General features: G+C 50.6%; 1 long non-coding RNA gene across 1 annotated transcript; it reads left to right on the top strand.

Annotated features, from left to right (window-relative positions):
* Positions 1–9,147: 9,147 nt before the first annotated feature.
* LOC117437886 (uncharacterized) lies at positions 9,148–14,277 on the top strand. The gene is made up of 3 exons (XR_004550521.1): positions 9,148–9,199; positions 9,286–9,344; positions 14,240–14,277. It is a non-coding gene; the product is annotated as an uncharacterized lncRNA (long non-coding RNA).
* The last annotated feature ends 75 nt before the right edge of the window (positions 14,278–14,352 follow it).

Here is a 14,352-nt window from a genome sequence, read left to right as displayed (position 1 = left end):
GAAAAGTGAGGTTTTTGGGACGAAAAGTGGGGATTTTGGATAAAAGTGGTGGGAATGAGGGAAGAGTGGGGGTTTTGGGGGGAAAATGGTGGTTTTTGGGGGGGAAAGTGATTTTGGGGTAAAAAGTGCGGTTTTTGGGCTTGAAGGGGAAGAGTGAGGGAAAAGTGGGGTTTTTTGGGGAAAAATAGAGGTTTTTTGGGGTAAAACTGGGGATTTTGTGGTGAAAGTGGTGGGGAATGAGGTAAAAGTGGTGGTTTTTGGATAGAAGTGGGTTTTTTTGGGGTGAAAATTGAGGTTTTGGGGTGAAAATGGTGGGGAATGAGGTAAAAATGGTGGGTGTGTGGTAAAAGTTGTAGGAAATGAGGGAAAAAGTTGTGTTTTTGGGGTAAAAGTGATAAGAAATGAGATAAAAGTGGTGGTTTTTGGATAAAAGTGATGGTTTTGGGGTGAAAAGTGAGGTTTTTGGGCTGGAAAGGGTTGGGAATGAGGTAAAAACAGTGGGTTTGTGGTAAAAGTTGTAGGGAGTGAGGTAAGAAGTGTGGGTTTTGGGGTGAAAATAGTGGTTTTTGGGTGGAAGGGGTGTTTTTGGGGTGAAAAGTGGGGGTTTTTGGGTGGAAGTGATGGGGAATGAGGTAAAAACTGTGAGTTTGTGGGAAAAGTTGGAGAGAATGAGGTAAAAAGTGTGGGTTTTGGGGTAAAAGTGCTGGTTTTTGGGGTTAAAGTGGTGGGAATGAGGTAAAAGTGGTGGTTTTTGGGTGAAAGTGGTGATTTTTGGGTTGAAAGTGTTGATTTTGGGGTAAAAGTGGAGGTTTTGGGTAAAAATGGTGGGGAGTGAGGTAAAAGTGGTGATTTTTGGGTTGAAAGTGTTGATTTTGGGGTAAAAGTGGAGGTTTTGGGGTAAAAGTGGTGAGGAATGAGGTAAAAGTGGTGATTTTTGGATAAAAGCGATGGTTTTGGGTGGAAAAAGTGCTGGTTTTGGGGTGAAAAGGGTGGTTTTGAGGTAAAAGTGGGGTTTTGGGAGGGAAAATGGTTGTTTTTGGGGTGGAAGGGGAGGGGACTGAGGTAAAAGTGGGGGTTTTTGGGGTAAAAGTGGGGGGAATGAGGTAAAAAAGGTGTTTTTTGTGTGAAAATGGTGATTTTGGGGTGAAAAGTGTGGGTTTTGGGGCCAAAACGCCTGTGTGGGGTGAGCGCCGGGACCGGGGGGGGGGAGCTGAGGTAAAATGGGGGGTGGGGGGAAATGGGGGGTTTTGGAGTGAAAAGTGGGGGTTTTTGGTGTAAAAAGTGGGGTTTTTGGGTAAAAGTGGTGGGAATGAGAGAAAAGTGGGCTTTTTTGGGGTGAAAAGTTTTTTTTGTGGTGAAAGTAGGGTTTTTGGGACGAAAAGTGGGGATTTTGGGATGAAAAGTGGGATTTTGGGGGTGAAAATAGTTTTTTTTGGGAAAGGGGTGGTTTTGGGGTGAAAAGTGGGGGTTTTGGGGTGGAAGGAGGAGAGTTTGTGGTAGAAGTTGTAGGGAATGAGATAAAAAGTGCAGGTTTTGGGGTAGAAGTGGTGGGGAGTGAGGTAAAAAGTGGTCGGTTTGGGTTAAAAGTGGTGATTTTGGGATAAAAGTGGTTGGGAATGAGGTAAAAGTGGTGGTTTTTGGATAAAAGTGGTGATTTTGGGGTGAAAATGTGGGTTTTGGGGCCAAAGCGGCTGTGGGGGGTGAGTGCCCGGGGGGACGCGGGTGCGCATGCGCGGGGGGGGGGCCTGAGGGCGCTGAGGTAAAATGGGGGGGTTAGGGGGAAATGGGGGGTGAAAAGTGGGGTTTTTGGGTAAAAGTGGTGTTTTTGGGGTGAAAAGTGGGGTTTTTGTGGTGAAAGTGCTGGGGAGTGAGGGAAAAATGGGGTTTTGAGGTGAAAAGTGGTGATTTCGGGGTAAAAAGTGCAGTTTTTGAGCTGGAAGGGGGGAGTGAGGTAAAACTGGGGGTTTTGGGGTAGAAGTGGTGGGGAGAGATACAAAAAGGGGTCGACTTGGGGTAAAAGTGGTGATTTTTGGGATAAAAATGGTGGGAAATGAGGTAAAAACGGTGGGTTTTGGATAAAAGTGGTGGTTTTGGGGTGAAAAGAGGGGTTTTTGTGCTAAAAATGGTTGGGAATGAGGTAAAAGTGGTGATTTTTGGATAAAAGTGTTGATTTTGGGGTGAAACTGTGGGTTTTGGGGCAAGAGCGCCGGGACGGGGGGGGGGCGGGTGCGCATGCGCATGCGCAGGGGGCGGGGCTTGAGGTGAGGGAGCTGAGGTAAAATGGGGGGGGTTTGGGGTGAAAAGTGGGGGTTTTGGTTAAAAGTGAGGTTTTTGGGGTGAAAAGTGGGATTTTGGGGTGAAATGGTGTTTTTGGGGTGAAAAGTGGGAGTTTTGCGGTGAAAAGTGAGGTTTTTGGGGTGAAAAGTGGGAGTTTTGGGGTGAAAAGTCTGGTTTTTGGGGTAAAAAGTGGGATTTTGGGGTAAAAGTGAGGTTTTTGGGGTGGAAAGTGGGGGTTTTGGGGTGAAAAGTGGGGGTTTTGGGGTAAAAGTGGTGGGAATGAGGGAAAAGTGGGGGTTTGGGGCAGAAAATGGTGGTTTTTGGGGGAAAAGTGGTGATTTTGGGGTAAAAAATGCCGATTTTGGGCTGGTAGGGGAGGAACTGAGGTAAAAGGGGTGAGGAGTGAGGTAAAAAGTGATCGGTTTGGGGTAAAAGTGGTGGTTTTTGGATAAAAGTGGGGTTTTTGGGGTGAAAAGTGGGGTTTTTGGATGCAAGTAGGACTTTTGAATGAAAAGTGGGATTTTGGGGTGAAAATAGTGGTTTTTGGGTAAAAGTGGTGGGAATGAGGGAAAAGTGTGGGTTTTGGGGGGAAAATAGTGGTTTTTGGGGGAAAGGGCTGGTTTTGGGGTGAAAAATGTGGGTTTTGGTGTCAAAGTAGTGGGGGTTGAGGTAAAAGTGGTGATTTTGGGGTAAGAAGTGGTGGTTTTGGGTTTTTTTGATGGGTTTTGGGGTGAAAATGGAGGTTTTTGGGGTACTTGGGGTAAAAGTGGTGGTTTTTGGGGGGAATTGAGGGAGATTTTGGGGTAAAAGTTGTAGTTTTGGGATAATTTGAGGCAAAAGTGGGGTTTTTTGGGGTAATTTGAGGTAAAAATGGTGGTTTTTGGAGTAATTTGAGGTAAAAATGGTGGGTTTTGGGGTAATTTGAGGTAAAAATGGTGTTTTTTGGGGTAATTTGAGGTAAAAATGGTGTTTTTTTGGTGTAATTTGAGGTAAAAATGGTGGTTTTTGGGGTAATTTGAGGTAAAAATGGTGGTTTTTGGGGTAATTTGAGGTAAAAGTGGTGGGTTTTGGGGTAATTTGAGGTAAAAATAGTGGTTTTTGGGGTTATTTGAGGTAAAAATGGTGGTTTTTGTGGTAATTTAAGGTAAAAATGGTTGGTTTTGGGTTATTTGAGGTAAAAAATCAGGTTTTTGGCAGCTCAGGCTGGAATTTGAGGCAAAAATCTCACTTTTGGGTGGTCTGAGGCAGGATTTGAGTGGAAAAAGCATCTTTTTGGGCAATTTGGGCCCATTTTTGAGGTCAAAATGATGATTTTTGAGCAGAAATCCCCATTTTGAGCTCAAAAATCCCTTTTTGGCCTTTTTCTGCCCCATTTTGAGCTCAGAACTTGTGTTTTTAGAGCATCCCGAGGTGGATTTGGGGGAAAACTTGGGGTTTTGGGGGGATTTGGGGTAAAATCCCCCATTTTTAGCCCATTTCTAAAGGGATTTGGGGGGTTTTTGACAGCCTGAGTTGGAATTTGGGGCCAAATCCCTGCTTTTTGGTGCTCTTTGGGGCAAAACCCCCTAATTTAGGGTGAAACTCCTTCATTTTGATGCGAAACCCCTTTATTTTGGGTCAAAACTCCCTCATTTTGGGTTGAAACCCCCTCATTTTGGGTCAAAACCTCTCATTTTGGGGCAAAACCCCTTTATTTTGGGGCAAAACCTCCTCATTTTGGGTCAAAACTCCTTCATTTTGGGGCAAAACCCTTTCTTTTTGGTCAAAACCCCTCATTTTGGGTCAAAATGCCCTCATTTTGGGGTGAAAACACCCTCATTTTGGGGCAAAATCCTCTCATTTTGGGGCAAAACCCCTTCATTTTGGGGTTATTTTCCCTCCAAAGTTGCTTTTTGAGCCCAAATTTTTGCTGTTTTACCTAAAAACCCTCATTTTGGGGGGGTCAGGTTTGTGTTAAAAACCACCACTTTTGTGTCCCCCTCAAATAACCCCAAAATCCCCTTTATTTGCCCCAAACAGGCTCTGATGCTGGAGAACCTGCAGAAGCACTCGACCCCTCACGCCACCTTCCAGCCCAATTCCCAGGTGAGAACAGCCCCAAAACCCCCCAAAATCACCCCAAAACCCCCCAAAACACCCAAAAAGGGTTTTGGGAGCCCAAAATGACCCAAAATCGCCGTTTTTGGCCCCAAAGATGGGGGAGGAGATGAGCCAGAACAGCTTCATCAAGGAGTACCTGGAGAAGCAGCAGGAGCTGCTGCAGCAGCGGCTGGAGAGGGAGGCAGCCGAGGCCGAAGGTCAGCCCCAAAATCCCCTGAAATCACCCCAAAATCACCCCAAAATGGGTCAAATTCACCCCAAAATGGGTGGAAATCACCCAGAAATGGGTCAGAATGGGCCCAAAGTGATGGTTTTTGGGCTGGCCCCAACAGGAGCAGGGAAGAGCGGCCCCGTGGTGAAGGAGCAGCAGGAGGAGGAAGGGGAGAGGAAGGTGAGGGAGACCCATTGAGACCCATTAGACCCCATTAGACCCCATTGAACCCCCATTAGACCCCATTGAACCCCCATTAGACCCCATTGAACCCCCATTAGATCCCATTGAACCCCCATTACACCCCATTGAAACCCATTAGATCCCATTGAACCCCATTAGACCCCATTGAACCCAATTAGACCCCACTGTACCCCCATTGTACCCCATTTAGGCCCCATTAGACCCTATTTAGACCCCATTGTACACCCATTAGACCCCATTGTACCCCCAATAGACCCCATTTAGACACCATTGAACGCTCATTAGGCCCATTTAGACCCCATTGAACCCCCGTTAGACCCCATTTAGACCCCATTGTAACTGTATTAGACCGGATTGAACCCCATTAGACCCCATTAAGCCCCAGTTTGAACCCTTTTAATCCCAATTTAGGACCCATTGACCCCGATTAGACCCCATTTAGACCCCATTGAGCCCCATTGTACCACATTTAGACCCCATTTATCCCTTTTAGACCCCATTGAACCCCCATTAGATCCCATTTAGACTCCGTAGAAACCCTATTGGATCCTATTGAACCCCATTACACCCTATTAAGCCCCAGTTTGGACCCTTTTAATCCCCATTAGACCCCGTTGAACCTCTATTAGACCCCATTGAACCCCATTAGACCCTGTTAAGCCCCATTTACACCCCATTGATCTCCATTAGAGTTTATTTAGATTCCATTGAGCCCTATTAGGCCTCATTGAATCCCATTTAGACCACATTGAACCCCCAATAGACCCCATTTAGACTCCATTAAGCCCCATTTTGGACCCCTTTAACCCCCATTAGACCCCATTGAACTCCATTTAGACCCCATTGAACCCCCATTGAACCCCATTGAGCCCCCATTTGACCCCATTGAACCCCATTAGACCCCTATAAGTCCTAGTTTGGACTCTTAATCCCTGTTAGACCCCATTTAGACTCTATTGAGCCCCCATTGTACCCCATTTAGACACCATTGAATCCCATTAGACCCCATTTTGACCCCATTGAACCCCCAGTAGACCCTATTTAGACCCCATTAAGCCCCATTAGACCCCATTGACCCCCATTAGAGACCATTTAGACTCCATTGAGCCCCATTAGACCCCATTGAACCCCATTTAGACTGCATAAAACCCCACTAAGCCCCATTTTGGACCCCTTTAACCCCAATTAGACCCCATTTAGACTCCCTTGAACCCCCATTAAACCCCATTGAACCCCATTAGATCCCATTAGACCCCATTTAGATCGCCTTGAACCCCATTTAGATCTCATTAGGCCGCATTGAGTCCCCATTAGGCCTCATTTAAACCCTCATTAAAACCCCATTAGACTCCCTTGAATCCCCATTAGACCCCATTGAACCCCTATTAGACCCTATTGAAGCTCCATTGAACTGTCATTAGACCCCATTGAAGCCCCATTAGACCCCATTAAGCCCCAGTTTGGACACCTTTAGCCCCCAGTACCCTTTATTAGACCCCATTGAAACCCAATGTACCTCATTCAGGCCCCATTGAGCCCCATTAGACCCCATTTAGACCCCACTGAACCCCATTAGACCCTATTATACCCATTTAGACCCCATTGAATCCCCCCTGGACTCCATCGAACCCCCATTAGACCCCATTTAGACCCCCTTGAACCCCCATTTAGACCCCATTGAACCCCATTAGACCCCACTAAGCCCCATTTTGGACTCCTTTAACCCCTATTAGACCCCATTGAGCCCCCATTGAACCCCATTAGATCCCATTTAGACCCCCATTAGACCCCATTGAACCCCATTAGACACCATTGAACCCCCATTAGACCCTATCTAGACCCCAATTAGACCCCTTTGAACCCCATTAGGCCCTATTGATCCCCATTTTGAACCTCTTTAACCCCTATTAGACCCCATTAAACCCCATTTAGGCCCTGTTGAACCCTATTAGACCCCATTAAGCCCTATTTTAGATCCCTTTAATTCTCATTAGACCCCATTGAGACCTCAATGAAACCATATTAGTCTGCACTGAACCCCATTAAACTCTATTAAGCCTCCATTGTACCCCATTTAGACCCCATTGAACTCTTATTAGACCCCATTGAACCCCATTAGACCCCATTTAGATCCCCATTAAACCCCATTGAACCGCATTAGACCCCATTTAGACCCCATTAGACCCTATTGAACCCCATTAGACTCCATTTACACCCCATTGAACCCCATTAGACCGCACTAAGCCACATTTTGGACCCCTTTAACACCCATTAGACCCCACTGAGCCCGTATTGAACCCCATTAGACCCCATTTAGATCCTTATTAGACCTTATTGAACTCCCTTAAACCCCATTTAGAACTCCAATAGGCCCCATTGAAATCCAGTCGACCCCATTTAGACCCCTATTAGATCCTATTTAGACCCCATTGAATCCCCATTACACCCCATTGAACCCCTTAGACCCCATTTAGACCCCCTTGAACCCCCATTAAACCCCATTGAACCCCATTAGACCCCATTTAGACCGCCTTGAACCCTATTTAAACCCCATTACACTTCATTAAGCCCCACTTTGGACACTTTTAGCTCCCATTACACTCCATTAGACCCCATTGAACCCCATTTAGACTCTCATTAGGCCCCGTTGAACCCCATTAGACCCCATTTAGACCCCCATTAGGCCCCATTGACCCCCATTTAGATCCCATTGAACCCCATTTAGACCCCATTGAACCCCATTGAACCCCATGTAGACCCCATTGAACCCCATTTAGACCCCATTGACCCCCATTAGACCCCATTTAGACCCCATTGAAACCCATTGAACCCCATTTAGGCTCCCATTAGACCCCCATTAGACCCCATTAGACCCCATTTAGACCCTATTGAACCCCATTGAACCCCCTTAGACCCCATTGAACCCCCATTAGACCCCATTTAAACCCCCATTAGACCACATTAAACCCCATTAGACGCCATAGAACCCCTTTAGACCCCATTTAGACCCCATTGAGCCCTATTAGACCCCATTTAAACCCCATTGAACCCCCATTTAGACCCCATTGAACCCCATTAGACCCCATTTAGACCCCCATTAGACCCCATTGAACCCCATTAGACTCCATTCAGACCCCCATTAGGCCCCATTGAACACCATTATACCTCATTTAGATTTCCATTAGACCCCACTGAACCCCATTAGACCCCATTTAGACCCCCATTAGCCCTCCTTGAGCCCCATTTAGACCCCCATTAGTCCACACTGAGCCCCATTAAACCCCACTGAACCTCATTAGACCCCATTTAGACCCCATTAAACCCTATTTAGACCCCATTAAACCCCATTAGACCCCATTGAACCCCATTAGACCCCATTTAGACCCCATTGAACCTCTTTAGACTCCATTAGACCTAATTTAGACCCCCATTGAACCCCCTTAGACCCCATTGAACCCCCTTAGACACCATTTAGACCCCATTGAACCCCATTAGACACCATTGAAACCCATTTGACCCCATTTAAACCGCATTGAACCCCATTAGACCCCGTTTAGATGTCCTTGAACCCCATTTAAACCCCATTAGACCCCATTAAGCCCCATTTTGGACTTCTTAAACCCCTATTAGACCCCATTGAGCCCCCATTGAACCCCATTAGATCCCATTTAGACCCCCATTAGACCCCATTGAACCCCATTTAGATCCCATTGAACCCCATTAGACTCCATTTAGACCCCCATTAGACCCCCTTGAACCCCCATTAAACCCCATTGAACCCCATTAGACCCCATTTAGACTCCCTTGAACCCCATTACACCTCATTAAGCCCCACTTTGGACACCTTTAGCTCCCATTACACTCCATTAGACCCCACTTAGACTCCCATTAGACCCCATTGAGCCCCATTAGACCCCATTTAAACCCCATTGAACCCCCATTTAGACCCCGTTGAACCGCCTTAGACCCCATTTGGACCCCATTGAACCCCCTTAGACCCCATTAGTCCCCCTTGAACCCCCATTTAGACCCCATTGAACCCCATTAGGCCCCATTTAGACCCCATTGAGCCCCATTAGACCCCATTTTGACCCCATTGAACCCCCATTAAGCCCCCATTGCACCCCATTAACCCCCATTCTCCCCCCCCAGGCCCCTGCCCCCCCCGAGGAGGAAGAGGAGGACGAGGAGGAGGAGGAGGAGGAGGAGGAAGGGGGGGGCGAGGAGGAGGAGGGGGAGGGGGAGGGGGGGGAGCAGCCCCTCCCCCCCCAGCAGGAGCCCCCCCCCCCCCGCCCCCCCCAGGGGGGGGAGGGGCCCCCCAAGGAGGAGGAGGAGGAGGAGGAAGGGGGGGGCCCCCCCCGGCCGCCATCTTTGTCCCCCCCCCCACCCTCATCCCCAGGGAGGAAGGTGAGTGGGGGGGGGGTCATGTGACCTGACCTGGGTCATGTGACCACATTGATGCTAACACCACCCCCACCCCCCCCCCCCCCCAGGATGGAGCCGAGGGTGAGGGGGAGGCTGAGACCCCCGGAGACCCCATGGAGACCCATAGGTGAGACATGGGGGGTCATATATAGGGTCTATGGGGTGGGAGGGGTCATATATGGGGTGGGGGGGGTCATATATGGGGTCTGGGGGGGTCATATATGGGGTCTATGGGGGGATATGGGGTGGGGGGTTCATATATGGGGTGGGGGGTTCATATATGGGGTCTATGGGGGTCATATATGGGGTCTATGGGGGGGATATGGGGGGATATGGGGTGGGGGGGGTCATATATGGGATCTATGGGGATCATATATGGGGCTATGGGGGGATATTGGGGTGGGGGGGTCATATATCAGGGTTATGGGGGGTTCATATATGGGTTCTATATGGGGGATACGGGGTGGGGGGGTTTATATATGGGGTCTATGGGGCAATATGGGGTGGGGGGGTCATGTATGGGGTCTATGGGGGGTGATATTGGGTGGGGGTTCATATATGGGGTCTATGGGGGAGATATGGGGTGGGGAGGTCATATATGGGGTGTATGGGGGGGTATTTGGGTGTGGGGGTTCATATATGGGGTCTATAGGGAGATATGGGGGGGTCATTTAGGGGGTCTATAGTGGTCATATATGGGGTTTATGGGGGGATATGGGGTGGGGGGGTCATATATGGGATCTATAGGGAGATACAGGGGTGGGGGGGTCATATGGGCTCTATGGGGGGTCATATATGGGGTCTGTGGGGGGGATATGGGGCTGGGGGGTCTATAGGGAGATATTTTGGGGGGTCATATATGCGATCTATAAAGGGGATATGTGGTGGGGGGGTCATATATGGGGTCTATCGAGGGGATATGGGGCGGGAGTGTTATATATGGGGTCTATGGGGGGCATATGGGGCTGGGGGGGTTCTATAGGGTGATATTGGGGGCGTCATATATGGGGTCTAGGGGGATATGGGGTGGGGGGTTCATATATGGGGGTAGGGTTTGGGGGTGTTCTATAGGAGGATATTGGGGTGGGGGGTCATATATGGGGTCTGTGGGGTTCATATACGGGGTCTATGGGGGATATGGGGTGGGAGGGGTTCATATATGGGGTCTATGAGGAGATATTGGGGTGGGGGGTCATATATGGGGTCTGTGGGGTTCATATATGGGGTCTATGCGGGGATATGGGGTGGGGGTGTCATTTATGGGGTCTATGGGGGTACATATATGGGGTCCATGGAGATCATGTATGGGGTCTATGGGGGGATATGGGGCTGGGGTGTGTGTATGTGGGGTGGGGGGGGCTGTATATAGGGTCTATGGGCAGGTATAGGATGTTGGGGGCTCTCTATATGGGGCCATGGGGGATCTATGGGGTGTTGGGCTCCCTGTATGGGCTTAGGGGGGATCTGTGGGTCTATGGGGGTGGTTATGGGGTCCCTATGGGGCTCTATGGGGTATCTATGGGGTCCCTGTGGAGCTCTATAGGGTGTCTGTGGGGTGCCTATGGGCTCTATAGGGTGTCTGTGGGGTCCCTATGGGCTCTATAGGGTGTCTATGGGGTCCTTATAGGGCTCTATAGGGTGTCTATGGGGTCCCTATGGGTTCTATAGGGTGTCTATTAGGGTTCTGTATGCGCCGGCTTCCACTTATGGGTCTATGTGGGTCCCCATGGGTGGCTTTGGGTGCTCATGGCTCTGTATAGGGTGTGTATAGATCCCTATAGGTGTCTGTGGGGTGGCTATAGGGTGTCTATGGGTTACTGTAGGTGTCTATAGGGTGTCTATGGGGTGCATATAGGCTCTCAGTGGTGTCTATAGGGTGTCTATGGGGTGCCTATGTGTGGCTGTAGGGCCCTTATGGGTGCCTCGGTCCCCTATAGAAGCCCATGGCTGCTTGCAGGGGCTCTATGGGGCCTGTATGTGTACCTGTGGGTGCCTATGGGGTGTCTATAGGGTGTCTATGAGGTGTCTATGGGGTGTCTATGGGGTGTCTATAGGGTGGCTATACCATATAGGTCTGTGTAAGTCTCTATAGGGTGTCTTTAGGGTCGCTATAGGCGTCTATGGGGTCTCTATGGGGGTCTATAGGGTCTCTATGGGTTTCTATAGGGTAGCTTATAGGTTGCTGTAGGTATGTATAGGGTGCCTATGGGTGCCTATAGGTCCCTGTAGGGTGTCTGTGGGGTGTCTATAGGGTGCCTATAGGGTGTCTATGGGGTGTCTGTAGAGGGTCTATGGGATGTCTAAAGGTACCTATAGATGCCTGTAAAGTGTTTATGGGTAACTATGGGTGTCTATAGGTATCAATGGGTGTCTATAGGGTGTCTATGGGGTGTTTATGGGGTGTCTATAGGGTGTTTATAACATATTGGAGGTATTTGTATGGGGGTTATGGGTGCCTATAGGTTCCTGTAGGGTATCTATGGGGTCTGTATGGGTTCCTATAGGTCTCTATAGGATTTCTATGGGTCTCCATAGGGTCCTTATGGGTGTCTATAGGGTCCCTAGGGGTGTCTGTAGGGTATGTATAGGGTCTGTAGGCATTCCTATAGGTTTCTATGGGGCCCCTATCGGTGTCTATAGTGTACCAGTGCAATCTGTATGGGTTCCTATAGGTTTTTATAGGGTCCTTATGGGTGTCTATAGCGTTGCTGTGGGTATCTATGGGGTCTCTATGGGTTTCTATAGGTGGCTATAGGGTTTTTATAGGTCTCTATAGGGTTCTTAGGAGTGTTTATAGGGTATGGGGTCTGTAGGAGTTCCTATAGGTGTGTATGGGGTCCCTATTGGTGTCTATAGGGTACCTATGGGATCTGTATGGGTTGCTATAGGTCTCTATAGGGTCTTTATGGGTGTCTGTAGGGTATGTATAGGGTCTGTAAAAGTTCCTATAGATTTCTATGGGGTCCCTATTGGTGTCTATAGGGTATCCATGGGATATGTATGGGTTCCTATAGGTCTCTATAGGGTCCTTATGGGTGGCTGTAGGGTTCCTATGCGTATCTATGGGGTCTCTATGGGTATCCATAGGTTGCTATAAGGTTTTTATAGGTCTCTATAGGGTCTTTGTGGGTGTCTGTAGGGTTCTTAGGGGTGTCTATAGGGTATGTATGGGGTCTGTAGGAGTTCCTATAGGTCTCTATAGGGTTCCTATAGGTCTCTATGGGGTCCCTATGTGTCTTTGTAGGCTGTCTATGGGGTCCTATGGGTCCCTATAGGGCATCTATGGGTGTCTATAGGGTCCCTATAGGGTTTCTATAGGGTCTCTATGGGGTCTCTGTTTCCATGGCTCCCAGCCGCAGCCCCTCCCCCCGCCCCTCCCCTCTCCCCCCCCCCCCCCCCCCCCCCCCCCCCCCCCCCCCCCAACCGCGGGGGCTGCTGGGAAGGGCTCAAGATGGCGGCCGCGCCCGCCTGCGCCGGCCCCACACAATAGAGAGGGGAGGGGGTGAGTTCTATGGGGCTCTATGGGGCTGGGGTGTCTCTATGGGCTCTATGGGGCTCTATGGGGCAGGGGTGTCCCTATGGGGCTCTATGGGGCTGGGGTGTCTCTATGGGGCTCTATGGGGTCTATGGGGCAGGGGTGTCTCTATGGGGCTCTATGGGGCAGGGGTGTCTCTATGGGCTCTATGGGGTCTATGGGGCAGGGGTGTCTCTATGGGGCTCTATGGGGCAGGGGTGTCTCTATGGGGTCTATGGGGCAGGGGTGTCCCTATGGGCTCTATGGGGCTCTATGGGGCAGGGGTGTCTCTATGGGGCTCTATGGGGCAGGGGTGTCCCTATGGGCTCTATGGGGCTCTATGGGGCAGGGGTGTCCCTATGGGCTCTATGGGGCTCTATGGGGCAGGGGTGTCTCTATGGGGCTCTATGGGGCAGGGGTGTCCCTATGGGCTCTATGGGGCTCTATGGGGCAGGGGTGTCCCTATGGGCTCTATGGGCTCTATGGGGCTGGGGTGTCTCTATGGGCTCTATGGGGCTGGGGTGTCTCTATGGGCTCTATGGGGCTGGGGTGTCTCTATGGGCTCTATGGGGTCTATGGGGCTCTATGGGGCAGGGGTGTCTCTATGGGCTCTATGGGGCTCAATGGGGCAGGGGTGTCTCTATGGGCTCTATGGGGCTCTATGGGGCAGGGGTGTCTCTATGGGCTCTATGGGGCTCAATGGGGCAGGGGTGTCTCTATGGGCTCTATGGGGCTCTATGGGGCAGGGGTGTCTCTATGGGCTCTATGGGGCTCAATGGGGCAGGGGTGTCTCTATGGGGTCTATGGGGCAGGGGTGTTCCTATGGGCTCTATGGGGCAGGGGTGTCCCTGTGGGCTCTATGGGGCAGGGGTGTTCCTATGGGCTCTATGGGGGAGGGGTGTCTCTATGGGGTCTATGGGGCAGGGGTGTCCCTATGGGCTCTATGGGGCAGGGGTGTCCCTATGGGCTCTATGGGGCAGGGGTTTCTCTATGGGCTCTATGGGGCAGGGGTGTTCCTATGGGTTCTGTGGGGCAGGGGTGTCCCTATGGGCTCTATAAGGTAGGGGTGTTCCTATGTGTGCTATGGGGCAGTGGTGTCTCTGTGGGGTTCTGTGGGGCAGCGGTGTCCCTATGGGGCAGGGATCACCCTATGGGGCATGTATGGGGCTGGGAAGGGGCCCTGGGATGTCTATGGGGCAGGGATACACTGCTATGGGGCACGTGTGGCTTCTCTGAGGGGCTCTGTGGGATGTGTGGGGCAGGGAGCCCCATTTAACACCTCTATGGGGCAGAGACCCACGGTTATGGAGCCCTATTGGGCATCTATGGGGCAGGGACCCACTATGAAGGTCTTGTGTGTATAACGTGTGGGGCTGGGTTTCTATGGGGCAGTTTCTATGGGGCAGGAAGTGTTTCTATGGGGCAGGAAGCTCCTTTTGAGCTCCTCTATGGGGCAGAGCCCCCCATAGGGGATCTATGGGGCAGCCCCACTGATCTCTGCCCCACAGCGAGGAGCCGCCGGTGCCCATGGAGCCGGGACCCCCCCCCCCAAGTGGGGGCTCCCCCCCTCCGACCGCCCCCCCCGAGCGCCCCCCGGACCCAGAGGTAATGGGGGGGAGGG

Source organism: Melopsittacus undulatus, chromosome 30 (genome assembly GCF_012275295.1).
Source record: "Melopsittacus undulatus isolate bMelUnd1 chromosome 30, bMelUnd1.mat.Z, whole genome shotgun sequence".
Taxonomy (NCBI): Eukaryota; Metazoa; Chordata; class Aves; order Psittaciformes; family Psittaculidae; genus Melopsittacus; species Melopsittacus undulatus.
Note: the sequence above shows the minus strand (reverse complement) of the source record. Positions and strands in the feature narration are given on the sequence as shown.